This window comes from Gossypium raimondii, chromosome 1 (genome assembly GCF_025698545.1).
Source record: "Gossypium raimondii isolate GPD5lz chromosome 1, ASM2569854v1, whole genome shotgun sequence".
NCBI lineage: Eukaryota > Viridiplantae > Streptophyta > Magnoliopsida > Malvales > Malvaceae > Gossypium > Gossypium raimondii.
Window position 1 is genome coordinate 38,492,313 of NC_068565.1, and position 15,203 is coordinate 38,507,515.

The 15,203-nt window shown below is 35.1% G+C and overlaps 1 long non-coding RNA gene across 5 annotated transcripts; it reads left to right on the forward strand.

Moving 5' to 3' along the window:
- Positions 1 to 446: 446 nt before the first annotated feature.
- On the forward strand, positions 447 to 2,365 carry LOC105785762 (uncharacterized). Of its 5 annotated transcripts, none has more exons than XR_001131175.2 (4): positions 447 to 565; positions 871 to 1,180; positions 1,263 to 1,621; positions 1,745 to 2,365. It is a non-coding gene; the product is annotated as an uncharacterized LOC105785762 (long non-coding RNA). The 5 variants fall into 5 exon arrangements; XR_008197918.1 differs by having other exon boundaries at positions 871 to 959; positions 1,112 to 1,621; XR_008197917.1 differs by having other exon boundaries at positions 871 to 1,621.
- Positions 2,366 to 15,203: the final 12,838 nt, after the last annotated feature.

The window sequence follows — 15,203 nt, forward strand, 5'->3', positions numbered from 1 at the left end:
AAAACAAATAACAAAATTCTCTCAATCTAAATATTTTGTTGTTATAAAACCTAGATTAACTAAGGCCTATTTATAGGCTGAAATTCATAGCATATATAACTACAACAACTCTTCTTTTTTTTTTTTTGAAAGAATGATTGGGTATTTATTATGAATTAAAAAGAATAATCCAATCAGCCCAAATCAAAGGGCCCAAGTCAAAGCAATAAACAGAAAAAGAAACAACCTAATTTTCGACCTAAACAATCAGAAAAAGACAACCCCCTAGAAACGTCTATCAAAAGCTAGATAATTAAAAAGAAAAACAAAAGCATTAAATGAAATTAAAATCAACCGAACGAAATCCTATCCCAGTCAATAATCAGAACAGCTGGAAACCATAAAGGCTATTGAAGAGTCATTTCCAAGGTCCCATCTGTTGTGTCGATAACTCTTCCCCACAGATTTAAACACCATTAAGCTATATGTATTGGATGTTGCTCCTTCACCCATTTCTTCAATCCGGATTTCTTTGCCAATCTTCATCCAAGGTTGAAATATGACGTTCCAGTTCTTCTCTTATCAGGTAAATGTTTTCTTCTTTCGCAAGAGCTTTCTTTGCTAGACCATGTGCATGTGTGTTTTCTGATCTATGGATGTGCTTAAAAGTAAGATCTTGAAAAAAGGATTTCTTGTTCTAAATATCTTTTATAATGGCACCTATTACCGATTTGTCTGTTGAAGTCGCCTTGCTCTTCTTTATGACGGTTTTTGAGTCTCCCATAATTCTAACTGACTGAGATCCTAATGCAATCCCTAATTTCATGCATATGCCTCTGCTGCGAATGGTGAGGGGACATTTCTGTGGATAACCGTTTTTAACACCAGTAGATTTCCCCTCATATCCCAACCTACTAATCCAGTCGCTGATTTGGAGGTTCTACTGTCCAGTGATGTATCAAATTTGATCGATATTCTCGGTACGTTTTCCTGTATTTTGTGACTCTTGAAAATTTTCTCAGTTTTCTTCACAGCATTTATTCCTTCATATTCTGCCATATGTCTTTGAATATTCTGAGCTAATCCCCTTCTTGTTGAATTTTTCCCCTCGTGAATGAGTTTGTTTCTAAAGGACCATTTCAACCATAACGCATAGCAGAAAAGCCGACACTGGTAATAGTTGCTGTTCTTGAAAACCCAGGTTAGCCACTCCTATGTATTCTGACTCGTATTCTTCATGACCCATGATAAATTTAATGATTGCCACACTTCTCTTGTGAAAGGACACTCTCGGAAAACATGAAGACTCTCTTCTACTCCAGAATAACACCGTGGACAGCAGGCAGTTGAAATGACCCTCCTCAAACTGAGATTACCAAGATGAGGGATATAATCCCATGAAATCCTCCAAATTGTAATTGCAATTTTTGAAGGCAATTGTTGGCTCCATAATTTTTTGTAAAATTTTTTTATTTCGGTCTGTAGTAAGTAGTCATTGGCTATAGAGGCATATTGTAATAAATTATAGGCACTACGTACTAAAAACTCACCAGATAGTTCTCCACTCCACACCTGAATATCCTTATGTTCAGTCTCTGCCAGGGGAATTTGTAGAATCTTCCGAGCAGTATCTTCTTGAAAGGTACTATTAATTAAGTCTGACTTCCATTTTCTGCTTGAGTTATCAATGAGGTCTGAAACTAATTGTAGTTCCCTTCTGTTTGTTCTATTATGTTCATCCACATTATCGATCCCCTGAATCCAGTTGTCTTCCCAGATAGAAATGCTATTACCTTTACCAACTCTCCAACCCAATCCTCTTTGGAGAAGTCCTCTTGCTGCCCAGATGCTCTTCCAGGTAAATGAAGGTAAATTCCCCAACTCTGCATTTAAGAAACTTGACTTTGGGAAATATTTAGCTTTCAAAACTCTGTCTAATAAAGAATTTGGAAAATTAATGAGACGCCAACCTTGTTTAGCTAATAACGCAATATTAAATTGACTAAGATCTCGAAAACCTAAGCCACCATTTTCTTTTAGCAAACAAAGGTTTTTCCAAGTGCACCAATGAATTCCCCTTTCGCCCCCTCCTTTCTGCCACCAGAATCTTGCTATAATACTCTCCATTTCATCGTAAAGAGCTCTCGGCAATAAGAAGCATGCCATAGAATAAGTCGGAATAGCTTGCAGAATGGCCTTAACAAAAATTTCTTTCCCTCTTCGTGATAAAAACCTGTTACTCCAGTTATCAATACGTTTTTTTATTCGATCCTTTAAACTCTGAAAAGCTTCTTTTTTCTTTCGCCCCACCGTATTGGTAGCCCTAAATATCTTTCAGGTTCACTTGTCCTACATACCCCCAACACATTTACCACCTGTCTCCTATCCTCCTTCAACGTATTTTTACTGAAAAATACTGTTGATTTATCGAAATTTACACATTGTCCTGAGCAAATTTTGAATTCGCACAGAATATCCTTTATGACGTTTGCACCCCTCCTCGTTGCCTCTCCAAACAGTATGCAATCATCAGCAAATAAAACATGAGATACCTGCAGACCGTATTCTTTTGAGACGATCTCTCTTCATTGCTAACCTCAGTAAGCTCGAAAAACCTTCACCACATATCAAGAATAAAAACAGGCTTAATGGGTCGCCTTGTCTAAGTCCTCTGGTTGGTACAAATTTATCTCCTCTGTGCCCATTTATGACAACTGAATAAGCAACAGATGAAACACATTTCATAATGGCATTTACCCAACTAAAATCAAACCCCATCCTTGTCATAATCTCCTCTATAAAACTCCATTCAACCCTGTCATAAGCTTTACTCATATCGAGTTTAACGGCCATAAATCTTTTTTCCCCGTTCTCTTCTGCTTTAGCTTATGCAATATTTCATAAGCAAGTAATACACTATCCGATATTAACCTGCCTGGCACAAAAGCATTTTGGGCTTCATCAATACATTTGCCAATAACACTTCGAAATATGTTTGCTAGTACCTTCGCTATAATTTTATAAAGTACATTACATAAACTAATTGGCCTAAATTGCATCATAGTTAATGGGTTGATGACTTTTGGAATAAGCACTATATTTGTAGAGTTTATCGGACTAACCACCATATTTCCGTTTAGAAATTGTAGAAAAAAAGCTATGACATCATCTCCAACAATCTGGCAACACTTTTGATAAAATAATACTGGAAATCCATCTTCCCCTGGTGTTTTCGATGGTCCCATCTCAAAAACAGCTTCTATAATTTCATCTCTAGAATATGATTCTGTAAGTTTTTGATTGTCCTCCGCTTGAATGCAGCGCTCAATCCCTGATAGAATATGATCATAATTCCCTTTTCTTCTTGCTGAAAATAAATTTTGAAAATAAGACTTCGCCACACCCTCAATATCCTGGATGAACTCCATTTCTCTTCCCTCTTCATCTTTCAGCTTATGAATTAGATTCTTTTTCTGGCGTTGTGAAGCTTGGCTATGAAAGAAAACAGTATTTTTGTCCCCTAATTTCAACCAATTGATTCTAGCTCTCTGTTCCCAGTAGCATTCATCTTTCTCAATCTCAAAATTTAAATTTATTTTTGTATCAATCAATTCAGCTAAGGTCTCATCATTTCTGTCTGCTTCAGCCAACTCGCAAAGTTTCTCCGTAAGAATCCGTTTAGTCTTCTGCCTATTCTTTTGCAACTGCCCAGTCCAAATCTGCAATCCTTTCTTTAAATTATCCAGCTTCTTTAACAATTCCTCTAACGAATTCTCCCATAGCTTTCTGACTTCTTCCATGAAAGATTTCTCCAAAAGCCACCAGACCTCAAATCTGAAATTGTTATCCCTTACTTGTTCTGCAAATCTCCTGGTATTAATAGGAAGAGGACAATGGTCTGAAAATGAATGAACTAAATGTTGAACTTTAATTTCTGGAAACATAACAATCCAATTTGTATTAGCTACTCCTCTATCTAAACGCTCTTGAATGTTCGTCTCTGGTAAGTTGCCTCTCTCCCAAGTAAAACGATTGCCCTCAAATCCCACATCATTCAATCGGCATTCCTCTAATGTTTTCCTAAAAATTTCCATCCTTCTTTCATCCCTAGGTAACCCTCCTTTTTTTTCAAATCCATACATAATTTCATTGAAGTCTCCGCAAACCAACCAAGGGATTTCTCTATCATTAGCTAAACTTTTCAAAGCCTCCCACGAATCATTCCTATCTTGTATGTCTGGGGAACCATAAAAACCTATAAATCTCCAATTAACTCATTTTTCCTTATCTTTAACAATCACATCAATATGTCTTTTAGAGTAACTACAAAGCATAACTTCAATGTCAGTTCTCCAAGCTAAGCACAACCCTCCTCTCGTACCTTCTGATTCGACTTCGATTCCATTTACAAAACCACACCTCCTGCGAGTAAATTCCATCTTTTTCTTACTAAGTTTAGTCTCCATAAAGAAGACTATTTGGGGATTATTAATCTTCAGTAGATGCCGAAGTCTTCTAATTGTCCATTGTCTCCCCAAACCACGGACGTTCCAGCTTAAGATTTTCATTGTGCCCGGTCGGCTTGCCTCTTGGCAGCCGCCGATATTAAAGAATGTACCCCTTCCATCTCCCCTCTATTTCTCTTTTTTCCCTCCTCCCCTATTAGAGTTTCATCTTCCAGATCATGCTCCATAGCCATTTGCATCTAATAAGACCAGGGTTTATTTCTCTGTTGTTCTCCAGGTGAAACCCTCCCCTCAAGGTTAAACCCCAATATTTGATCAATAGATCTCCCTTTCTTTCCCTTCGAAACCTCATTCTGCTGGTTAAACCCGTCAAACCTGTTCTCCATCCAGCTTTCTTCCAGTTTCCCTTCCCCCTCCTCCCGCAACCAAATGCTATTCATTGATAGAGCTCTTCGAGATGGTGCCCGTAATGTTAAATCCCATCCCATTCCAGCAATCTCCCCTCCAACCCTCATTTTTTCTTCACAGAAAGAGTCATTATGGCCTAAACGTCCATAGAAAAAGCAAAACAGTGATAGACGCTCATACTTGAATTTAACATATGAACATGTTCCACCAAACATAATCTGCTTCTTTCTTTTCAATGGTTTCCTAATATCAATCTGCACTCTAATTCTCATAAAATTTTGACACTCCTTTCCCACCTTTGATACATCGTACTCCATGAAAACTCCAATAAAATTACCCAACTGTGTTGCTAGGCTTTCAGTAAATAAACCTATTGGGACGTCATGAATTTGTACCCAAAAAGGATTAAAAATTAATGGTACCTTCAACGGATTTTCTCCCCTTCTCAGTTTGCGAAGTATTAACAAATTATTATTAAAAGTCCACGGTAGACCCTTCAAAACTCTTTCCATATCCATATTGTGGAAAAATTTAAAAAGGTACCTTTTATCCCCCAGATCCCGAATTTGCACCCCACAGGCAGGGTGCCACAAATTTGCCATAGTGCTTCTCATAGTTGGAAAGTGTGTTATGCTTGCTGTTAAAAAGTAACCTACAAGCTGAAAATCCTCCCCTTCTTTTTACATGCTTGGTTCAGTCTAGATCTGTAAAATTTCCTCTTCTTCTTCATTGAGCGACAACTGTGCTAATTCTGTTTCTAGGATTGCAGGAATTAAATATCAGAAAAACTCTCCCGTCCTCCCTATCGTCTGAGAAAAATTGTGTTTAAAGCGTCGATTTCAAGAAAGAACAAAAATAATTTTCGAAAAAACCCAAAAACATCATGCCAAAGGCGGCAGACAGAAACGTGCTAGGGTAGCAGACTTCATGACTATAACAACTCTAGGTTAATTAGAGTTTAAGTGAGAAACTAAAAACACAGTTTAACTAGGAGAAGAAAAGTCAAAATAAATTTTGGTTAAAATAAGAGGCATTCTCCCACAAATCTCCATATTTACTCATATTTAGACTAACTCCCTTGCTGAACCCTGTTATGGGCTTAATTGATTCTTCGTCGGATACTTACCAAGTCCAAGTAATGCTCGAAATTTGAAACTAGAATGCTCTTTGTCAACATGTCAATCAGATTGTGTTTTATGCCAATTTTAAGAATCTGAACATCCCCTTAAATATCCACCTCTCGAACAAAATGATAACGAATGTCTATATGCTTAGTTCTCTCGTGATGCATTTGATCTTTGGTAAGATGTATAACACTTTGACTATCACAATATACGACAGTTGCTCAGTTTTCACTTACTAGTTCACTAAAAGATCCCTTTTCCAACTAATGACACAATTACCAAAACCAAATTGCTTATTTTACTTATTCTGTAATTGTCATATATTCTACTTTAGTAGTCAACAATGCTACTATAGCTTGGAGTGTCGCTTTCCAACTAATGACACAATTACCAAAAGCAAATAGGTAACCTGTGAGAGACCTTATTTGATCTAAGTCTCCTACATAATCAGAATAAACATATCATAAGGACATACATTCAAAATGACTAAGTCCCTATACATGTCATAGCTCAAATATTGATCATCATAAAATACCGAGTTATTGTTGTTGATAGTGTGAGCGCTCTCCGACATCTTTAAGATCCCCGAATTAGCTTTGCAATACTATAAAAGAAAGAAAATAAAAGAAGTAAGCATAAAGCTTAGTAAGTTTACAAGCAAATAAATTACAACATTTAACACAAATAATTATACTCAAATGTCATGATCTTTAATTTCCTCTTTACTTACTCTCTTACTCGTTCACTTCCTTGTTTACTTAGATACCTCATGATTATAACTTACTCTTCTCTTACTGAAATGTTGGTTCTCAATTGATAACATAATATGTTCTTAACTCTTATAACTCACCTGAATTTGCTATTTATGCTTTTACCTGAACTTTCATGGAACATAATTTGTTTACTAGCCCGTTGAGCCACATTGGAATAATAAGGATACTTGGGTCTCTTTTCTGATAATAACATGCCAAAGCCATGTCCCAGGCATGGTCTTACATGGGATGTTTCTTGTACTGCCAATGCCATATCCCAGATATGGTCTTACACAGGAGTTCTCATATCGGTGCTCATGCCATATCCCAGACATGGTCTTACGAGAGACCTTTCATCTCGGTGCCAACGCCATGTCCCAAACATGGACTTACATGGGACCTCTCATAACCTCAATGATGCCAATGCCATGTCCCAGACATGGTCTTACATGGGATCTATTTACCCAAATGTCATGACATTTGTATCCGAACATTCCTAATGTTTCAACGGGACTTTTTAACACTAAATAATTTCATAAAATAAATACATAATTGCTGGAATATAGAAGAATTATTAATAATTATTGAAATATTTCATTTATTTACCGTAAACTTACCTCAGTACAAAATATGGTCAAATCTATCAACTTAGTCTTCAACCTTTTTCTTTCCTCGGTCTAACCCCAAATTTCATTCTTCTTGATCCATAATAGCAAATTTATCTTATTTAATACTCACATTCATCAAAACAATCCTTGACTCAAAATTTGGAAAAATTACGATTTTGCCCCTAAACTTTTGTATAATTACACTTTTTCCCTAAAGCTCAGAAATTAAACTTCATCCCTTATTCTTATGTTTTATGACATGCTGAACATTTTTCCCTTCTATGGCAACATCGAATTCCCACTCTAACACTTACTTATGAACATTAGGTATTTTTACCGATTATGTCGTTTTACTCTTTTTCACTTAAAATCGCTTAGCAAAAGTCATTTAACATAATTTCAAGCTTCATATTTTACCATAAAACATCAAAATAAACACATTTCACCTATGGGTATTTTTCCAAATATAAACCCTAGGTTAAATTATTGCTAGAATAAGCTAAATCAAGTTACCGGGACTTCAAAAACGTAAAGAACATTAAAAACGGGGCTTGGAATCACTTACTATAGAGCTTGGAAGCTTGAAAACCCTAACTATGGCTTTCCCCCTTGCTAATTTCGGCCAAATGAAGAAGATGAGCACAATTCGCCATCTTTTTCCCTTTTAATTCATTTTAATTATCAAATTACCAAAATGCCCTTAACTTAAAAATTTCCTATTTCACTTATCTCATGTCCATTTTTGTCCATAACTTAACCAATGGTCTAATTACCATATAAAGACCTCCAATTTAAAATTTCATAACAATTGGACACCTCTAACATGTAGAACTCAACTTTTGCACTTTTTACAATTTAGTCCTTTTGACTAAATTGAGTGCACAAACGTCGAAATTTTTGAACAAAATTTTCACAAAATCATTTCGTGAAATTGTAGGCCATAAAAATATAGTAAAAATAATTTTTTTCTCATTGGATTTGTGGTCCCGAAACCACTGTTTCGACTAGGCCCAAAATCGGGATGTTACATAGTCTACTTTCTAATTATTCTAACTTAGGATTATTTGATGCAACAAAGCCAAAAGTGCCCGAATGGACGTATGTTTCACAACGGGAGATAAAACATCATGAAAATCAACTCCCTCCATTTGACTGTAGCCCTTTGCAACCAATCTTGCTCTACACCTAGTGTCATTAGAACCTGAACCTTCCTTCTTTTTAAACACTCATTTACACCCAATGATTATTTTACAGATGGGTGGTTTAACTAGCCTCCAAGACTCGTTCTTTTGATGCGATTCCATCTCTTTCATTGCAACGAGCCATTTGCTAGAATTGGAGGCTTGAAATGTCTCATAATAACACAAAGGATTGGTTGAATCAATGCTCAGGAACACTTAGAGCATAAGCCACTAGGTTTCCTTCTCAATATTTCTATGGTGGTCGGATTTCTCACCTTTTCTTGTCACGAGCCAATTTATAATTAGTTAACTGAGATGGTGAGGATACCTGAGGGTCGGACGGAGCCCTAAACAAATCCAAAATAGCTTCAAGCATGCAAGAATCAGAATTTTGTTGTCTTGTTGTGACATCATATGACTCATCGTCGGGACGAGACCGTTGCTCGTCCTATCATTACGATGTTGGGCATGTTCTTATCGGGGTGTCACCCCTTGTTTCAGCTTTTGACTCCACCTTGCTCGAGACATTTTCCTTTGTTGTGCCTATACAAGTGAAAGTCCCCTTTTCTAATCGAAACATGGCAGATTCATCAAATGGAACATCTCTCTGCTAACAATTATTTTTTCGAATTTCGAACACCACAACTTAAAACCTTTTGTACGGAAGAGTATCCCAGAAAGATGCATTTAATGACCCTTGGTTTGAGCTTTCCCTAGCTAACAATAGCATAAGCAAGACAACCAAAAATTCTAATATTAAAATAATTGGGAGGATTACCTGACCATATATCCTTTGGAATTTTACCATTCAATGCTCGATGAGGAGACCGATTTATCAAATTACTTGTCAGGTTTATGACTTCAGCCTAAAATTCCTTCCCTAAGCCTGCATTACAAAGTATGCATCGAACCTTTTCCAGTAAGGTTTTGTTCATTCTTTATGCAATTCCATTCTACTGTGGAGTTCCAAAAATGGTTCAATGTCTTTTGATTCCTTCTCGTTGCCAAAAATCATTAAAATTTGACAAACATATCTCAAACCCATTATCCATTCTCAACCGCTTCACGGATTTTCTAGTTTTTTTTTCTAACAATGTTTTCCACTGTTTGAAGATTCCGAAGACTTCACTTTTCTGTTTCAAGAAATAAACCCAAACTTTTCTATAGTGATCATCAATAAAAGTTAGGAAATATTTATTACCTCCTTTTAAGATGTCAGAAGATGGAACCCGTAAATCAGAATGAATGTAATCTAGAGTTCTTTTTGTTATATGTATTGATAATCGAAACTAACTCGAGTTTGTTTCTTGTAAACAAAATGCTCGTAGAAACCTAACTTACCAACTCCAGTGTCTTTGAGAAGACCTCTATTGCAAAAGACTATCATACCTTTCTCATTCATATGACCAGTCGCATGTGCCAAAGTTTGGTTGAATCAGAACGATAGAGAAAGAGTTACGTCGTGTTGTCGCGATGCTAGGTTGATTCTAGTCATGGCGTGATGGTGATTTTAGCTTTTCTTCGGTAATTATCGTCGCACCAATAACCATTGGCCATTGCAAAACATATAGGCTGTCCTTTTTCTGTCCACTCAACACAATAAAAGCCCCACGAGAAACTTTTAGGCCATTTCACTCAATGACTATCCTGCAACCGTTACAAATCCAAAATTCCCAATGAGATAAGATTTTTCTTTAAATTAGGAACATACCTAACATCTAACAGTGTCCAAATAATTTCATCGTGCATCTTAATTTGTATTGTTCCAATTTCATATATTTTATATGAAAAGTTATTCCCATCAGTTTAACCCCATCTTCAACTAAACTATACGTGGAGAACCAATCCTAATTAGGACAGATGTAATAGGAGCACCCTGAATCTAAAATCCATTCAGAAGTACGATGAGAGCTTTCACTTGTTGACATCGATAATAAATCATCACCTTTGTCCTTGGCTACACTAGCATTAGCAACTTCGACTTTCTACTTATCTTTCTCGTCATTTTTGGCATCCCTTTTGATTTTATTTTGAAATTTCCAACATTTTTCCTTAACATGGTCACCTTTTTACAATAGCCACAATATTTGTCACAATTTCTGGATTTGGACCTTACTTTAGACCTATTTTGATCTGTATTTTTGGTTTGTTGTCTGCCTCTTGCAACTAAAACTGAGGTTTGCTTATTTGATTTTTTATTTGAGCCTAACTCATTGTCGAGTTTATCCTTACTTAGAAGATTTGCCTTCACATCCTTGAACGAGAGATGATCTCTCCCATAAATCAAAGTTTTTCTAAAAGTTTTATAAGAAGGCAAAGAGCATAACAACATAGCTTGATCATCGTCATTAATATCTGCTTCAAGATTCTTTAAGTCATTAAGAAGGGTAACAAACTCACTAATACCTTTGATCATTCTGACTTAAAGAATCTATTAGAAACTAGAAGCCTTTTCATCGAGCTCTTCTCATTCTGACTGATCCATATCTATGGGTTTCTTCCCTATAACAACCTTTTTCAGACCGTTCTAAACCAGTATTGTTGTTATCCAAACTTGCCACAAACTGAAAATTTTTATTCCGTTGAACTTCTCAATATTAAAGATTGACACTACCATCTCTGAATGAGTTGATTGCGAAAATCAAACTAGCTCTGATTCCAATTTGTTGGGGAATTACCTCTTTAAACAACAAACAAAGTAAAGAAAAGAAGAATTGAAAAGATCGAACATGCAAATTTTACGTGGAAAAACTCCTCAAAAGAGGATAAAAAAAAGAAGATTTCAACATAATAAAGGAGAGCATAAAAGCTGGAGAATATTAAAAGAAAAACCCGAAGCCCCACAAGAAAAACCATTCAAAATAAAGAACAGAATTCTCTCAATCTAAATATTTTGTTGTTGTAAAACCTAGAGTAACTAAGACCTATTTATAGGCTGAAATTCGTAGCATATATGATTACAACTCTAGGTTAATTAGAGTTAAAATGAGAAACTAAAAACAAAGTTTAACTAGGACAAGAAAAGCCAAAATAAATTTTGGTTAAAACAATAGGCATAGGTCAATAACTCATTATTTTGCATGTTTGGTGTGTTTACTTGAAGATAAGTAAAGACTTATGTGTCGGGGAGTTTGATCTGCCATAATTTGAAATGGCAAATTAGACTTTCTCAGTATATTTAAGGAGCTTATTCTAGAGCAAAGTATTGTCTTTTTTATAGTTTTTTGTACTTTTTAGATTTTAGGTTAATAAGTGTAAATATCTCGTTTTTTGTTCATTTTTTGATCCAATTTTTCCAATAGTGCCATTGAGACGACTAACTTGTGGTTGAGTGGTGTAGGGACATGTTGAAGGTTGAAAATGGATGAGAAAGGCACCAAAGGAAAGGGCATCACGATATCCACAGCTTGGAATTACAATACCTCCAACAATATTGAAGATTGGAGACCATCCTTCAGTGGTATCGTTATATCCAATTTGGGTATCGTGATATCCACCTTTTAAAGAAGAACCCAATGCTCGAAATTGCCCTTGATATCGTAATATCCTCTTTTAGGTATCACAACACCGACATTGTGAGGGGACAAAATTGGACAAAAAGGGTAATCTCTTTCCACCAGATCTATCAATCACCCAAGACCCATATAAGGGCATTTTTGGCAATAAAAAGTCATCAAAATTCAACCTAAACCAATCAAATTTGGCTGAGGAGGAGATAGACACGCATTAGCTTAGTTTTAGCTTTATTTTCTCCAAGTTTTCTCTTATTTATCTAGGGTTTCTTATTTTTCATTTCTTTAGCTGTAGATTTTACATTTCCCAGCAAATTTTCTTCTTATTTTAATTGTTCTTAGTGATAGTTAAGTTAGTTATCACTGTAGCTTAGATTTATTTGCACTTTTAGTCCCATTACTTTTGTTATCACTGTAACTTAGATTTATCTGCATTTTTAGTCCCATTACTTTTGTAGTAAGATATTTTTAGTTTTAGTTTAATGTATTTCATTTTCTTTTACTTTCAATCAACTAAAGTTTGTTCTTTTATGTTTATTGCTTTAGATTTCTCTATTGAATGCTTTTAGTTTCATGCTTTTTAACTTTTCTCACATAAAAATTTGAACTTTTTGATTTTTCTTAAGCTTTACTTTAATGGTTGTTTGCTTTTCATTTCCATATTCATTCTTTTTATTTTTAACATGAGTAGCTAAACCTAAAAAGGAGGGGTTGGTTGATGGAGATACGGGTAAGTTGATTTTTGGACAAATGAATAAATCGTAATAAATTGGACTAAATAAATAGACCTAAAAACTTAGGAAGTGACACCCCTAAAGGAAAATCTAGGCAAGTGAGATCGAGAGGTAATATTGTTGCACACTCGTTCATTAGTCCCGGACTAGCCGATGAGATCGAGAGATAAATCGGAATTAATTCGTCTAAGTTAGTGAAATTGAGATTGAAAGATAAAATGGAGCCACTTAGTAATTTATACAATTTAAGTCCCTTGTTCAAGGACCGATGAACCACATTAATATGAACCAACCACCATTAGTTATTTATTGGATAATTTCTTAGTTTTGTGTTCTTTGCAATGTAGTCCCTATATTAGCATATTTAATCTTCTTAAAAAAGTTTCTTGTTATAATTTTTCGTGCTATAAAATTATATTAGTATCCACTTAGAATCTATCGTGTATGCTATTTATCACTCAATCTTCATCTCCTTTGGTTCGATCCCTGAAATACTTTGGTGTTCCCTTATAACACTACAAATATTGTAACTGACATGTACACTACAGTTTAAAAATGTTTTATAAAATCGTTTCTTTTATAGGCATGTGTAAATGTGGTCATATCTAATAACTCATCTAATAAACATCCCTCACCTCAGTCAGATTGAAGTTCCTTGATGGGTAAACCTATTTGTTTCTCCACTTTCGCACAAAACTCTTTGAATTTATCAAAGGTTTCACTTTTACGGTGCATTAGGTATACATACTCATATCTGGAATGATCATCAATAAATGTTACATAATACTCATAACCACCTTTTGCATTGACACTCATGGGACCACATACATTAGCGTGCACAAACTCTAGGGATTTCATGGCCCTCTTTCATTTTGCTTTAAAAGATATCTTGGTCATTTTACCTCCTAAGCAAGATTCACATTGTGGAAGATCAAATTCTTTAGAAAACTTAAGATGTCGTCTTTCACAAGTCTAGTAATTCTTTCTTGGTTAATATGACCAAGTCTTAAATGCCAAAGGTACGCCTCATTAGAGTAAGAATTTTTAAGTTTTTTATTTTATATTTTAGTCTCAAGCAGTGTGCACATCTTTGTTTTGATAAATAGAGATTATTTCACATTCATCCATTACATATAAGATTGTGATTTCTAAATATTGCAATAATATTATTAAAAGTCACGGTCAAGTCGTCTTTATTAAAACATACAACAAAAATTTTCTTTTCAAACTTGGTACATAGAAAATGTCTCTCAAATAATATTCTTAAAATTATTAAAATAAAGATGTAAATCTCCTACTATTTTAGCTGCCACAGTTGTCTCATTTACAGTCCGTAACGATAGACTCGTATCTCCAAGATCTTTAGTCTCCTCGAACCTCTGTAGAGAAACACAATCATGATTAGTGGATCACGAATCAATGACCGAGTGGTCTATTGAATCCTACACTAAAAAAACTACTATCATTAAGAGTTCCATACATTTGCCTTCAGTGGCAAGGTATTCCTTCCACTCTTTACAATTTGCCTTGAAGTGCCCTTTCTTACTATAGAAAAATCATTTAGATTTAGATAAGTCTTTACGCTTTCTGATTCTCTTCTTGTCCACTTGTGGTGGCCTAGAGACTTTAGTCTTAACTTTCTTAGCTTATTTTTCATTCCCTTTTGAGGAAGAAACAATAGCTATATTTGCTTCTACTTTTCGGACTGACGGACCATCATTCAGCATCAACTCATAGGATTGTAATTCCTTCATAAGTTGTGTAAGCGTCAAGTTCTTGTTCCCAAGGTTATATGCAGTCTGAAAGCTTGCAAAAACCTTGTACAAGTCTTTGAACACCATCTCAATCTTAATATTCTGGTCTAAATTGGCCTCATTATCCTCGGCCTTAACAAAGTATCCCATAAGAGTAATCATATGGTCTTTGACCAAAGTGCCGAGCTTTTGTTGGGTATTCATCAAACTAGTAATAGCAGACTATCGAGCCAAGATAGCATGTCCTCTGAACATGTCTTCTAATTTGTTTAGAATTTCTTTGGTTGTCTTATAGCTCACCAGTTACTTATAAAGGGTGTTAGCCATGCTTACTAGTATATAGCAACGAGCTATCTCATTAGACTCTTTCTAGTGTTTTTTAGCCTCAGCTTGAGTAGCCAAAAGACATTTATTATCAAGAATTATTTTAAATTTCTTACAAATCAGGGTAACCATCAAGTTCTTTTTTCATTCTTTATAGTTATTTCCATCCAGTTTGTTTTCAGTGAGTATGTTTAATAAAGGAGTAGGTGTCATTTTCGAACTAAAAATAAAACATTGATTCATTAATATCTTTTATTAATAAATTTTTGAAAACATTTTGCAACATTACGATATGCATTGAGAGGATGCATGCGTCTTACATTAAACCTTGAAAATATTTGTAATTCGTTACAACGATAAT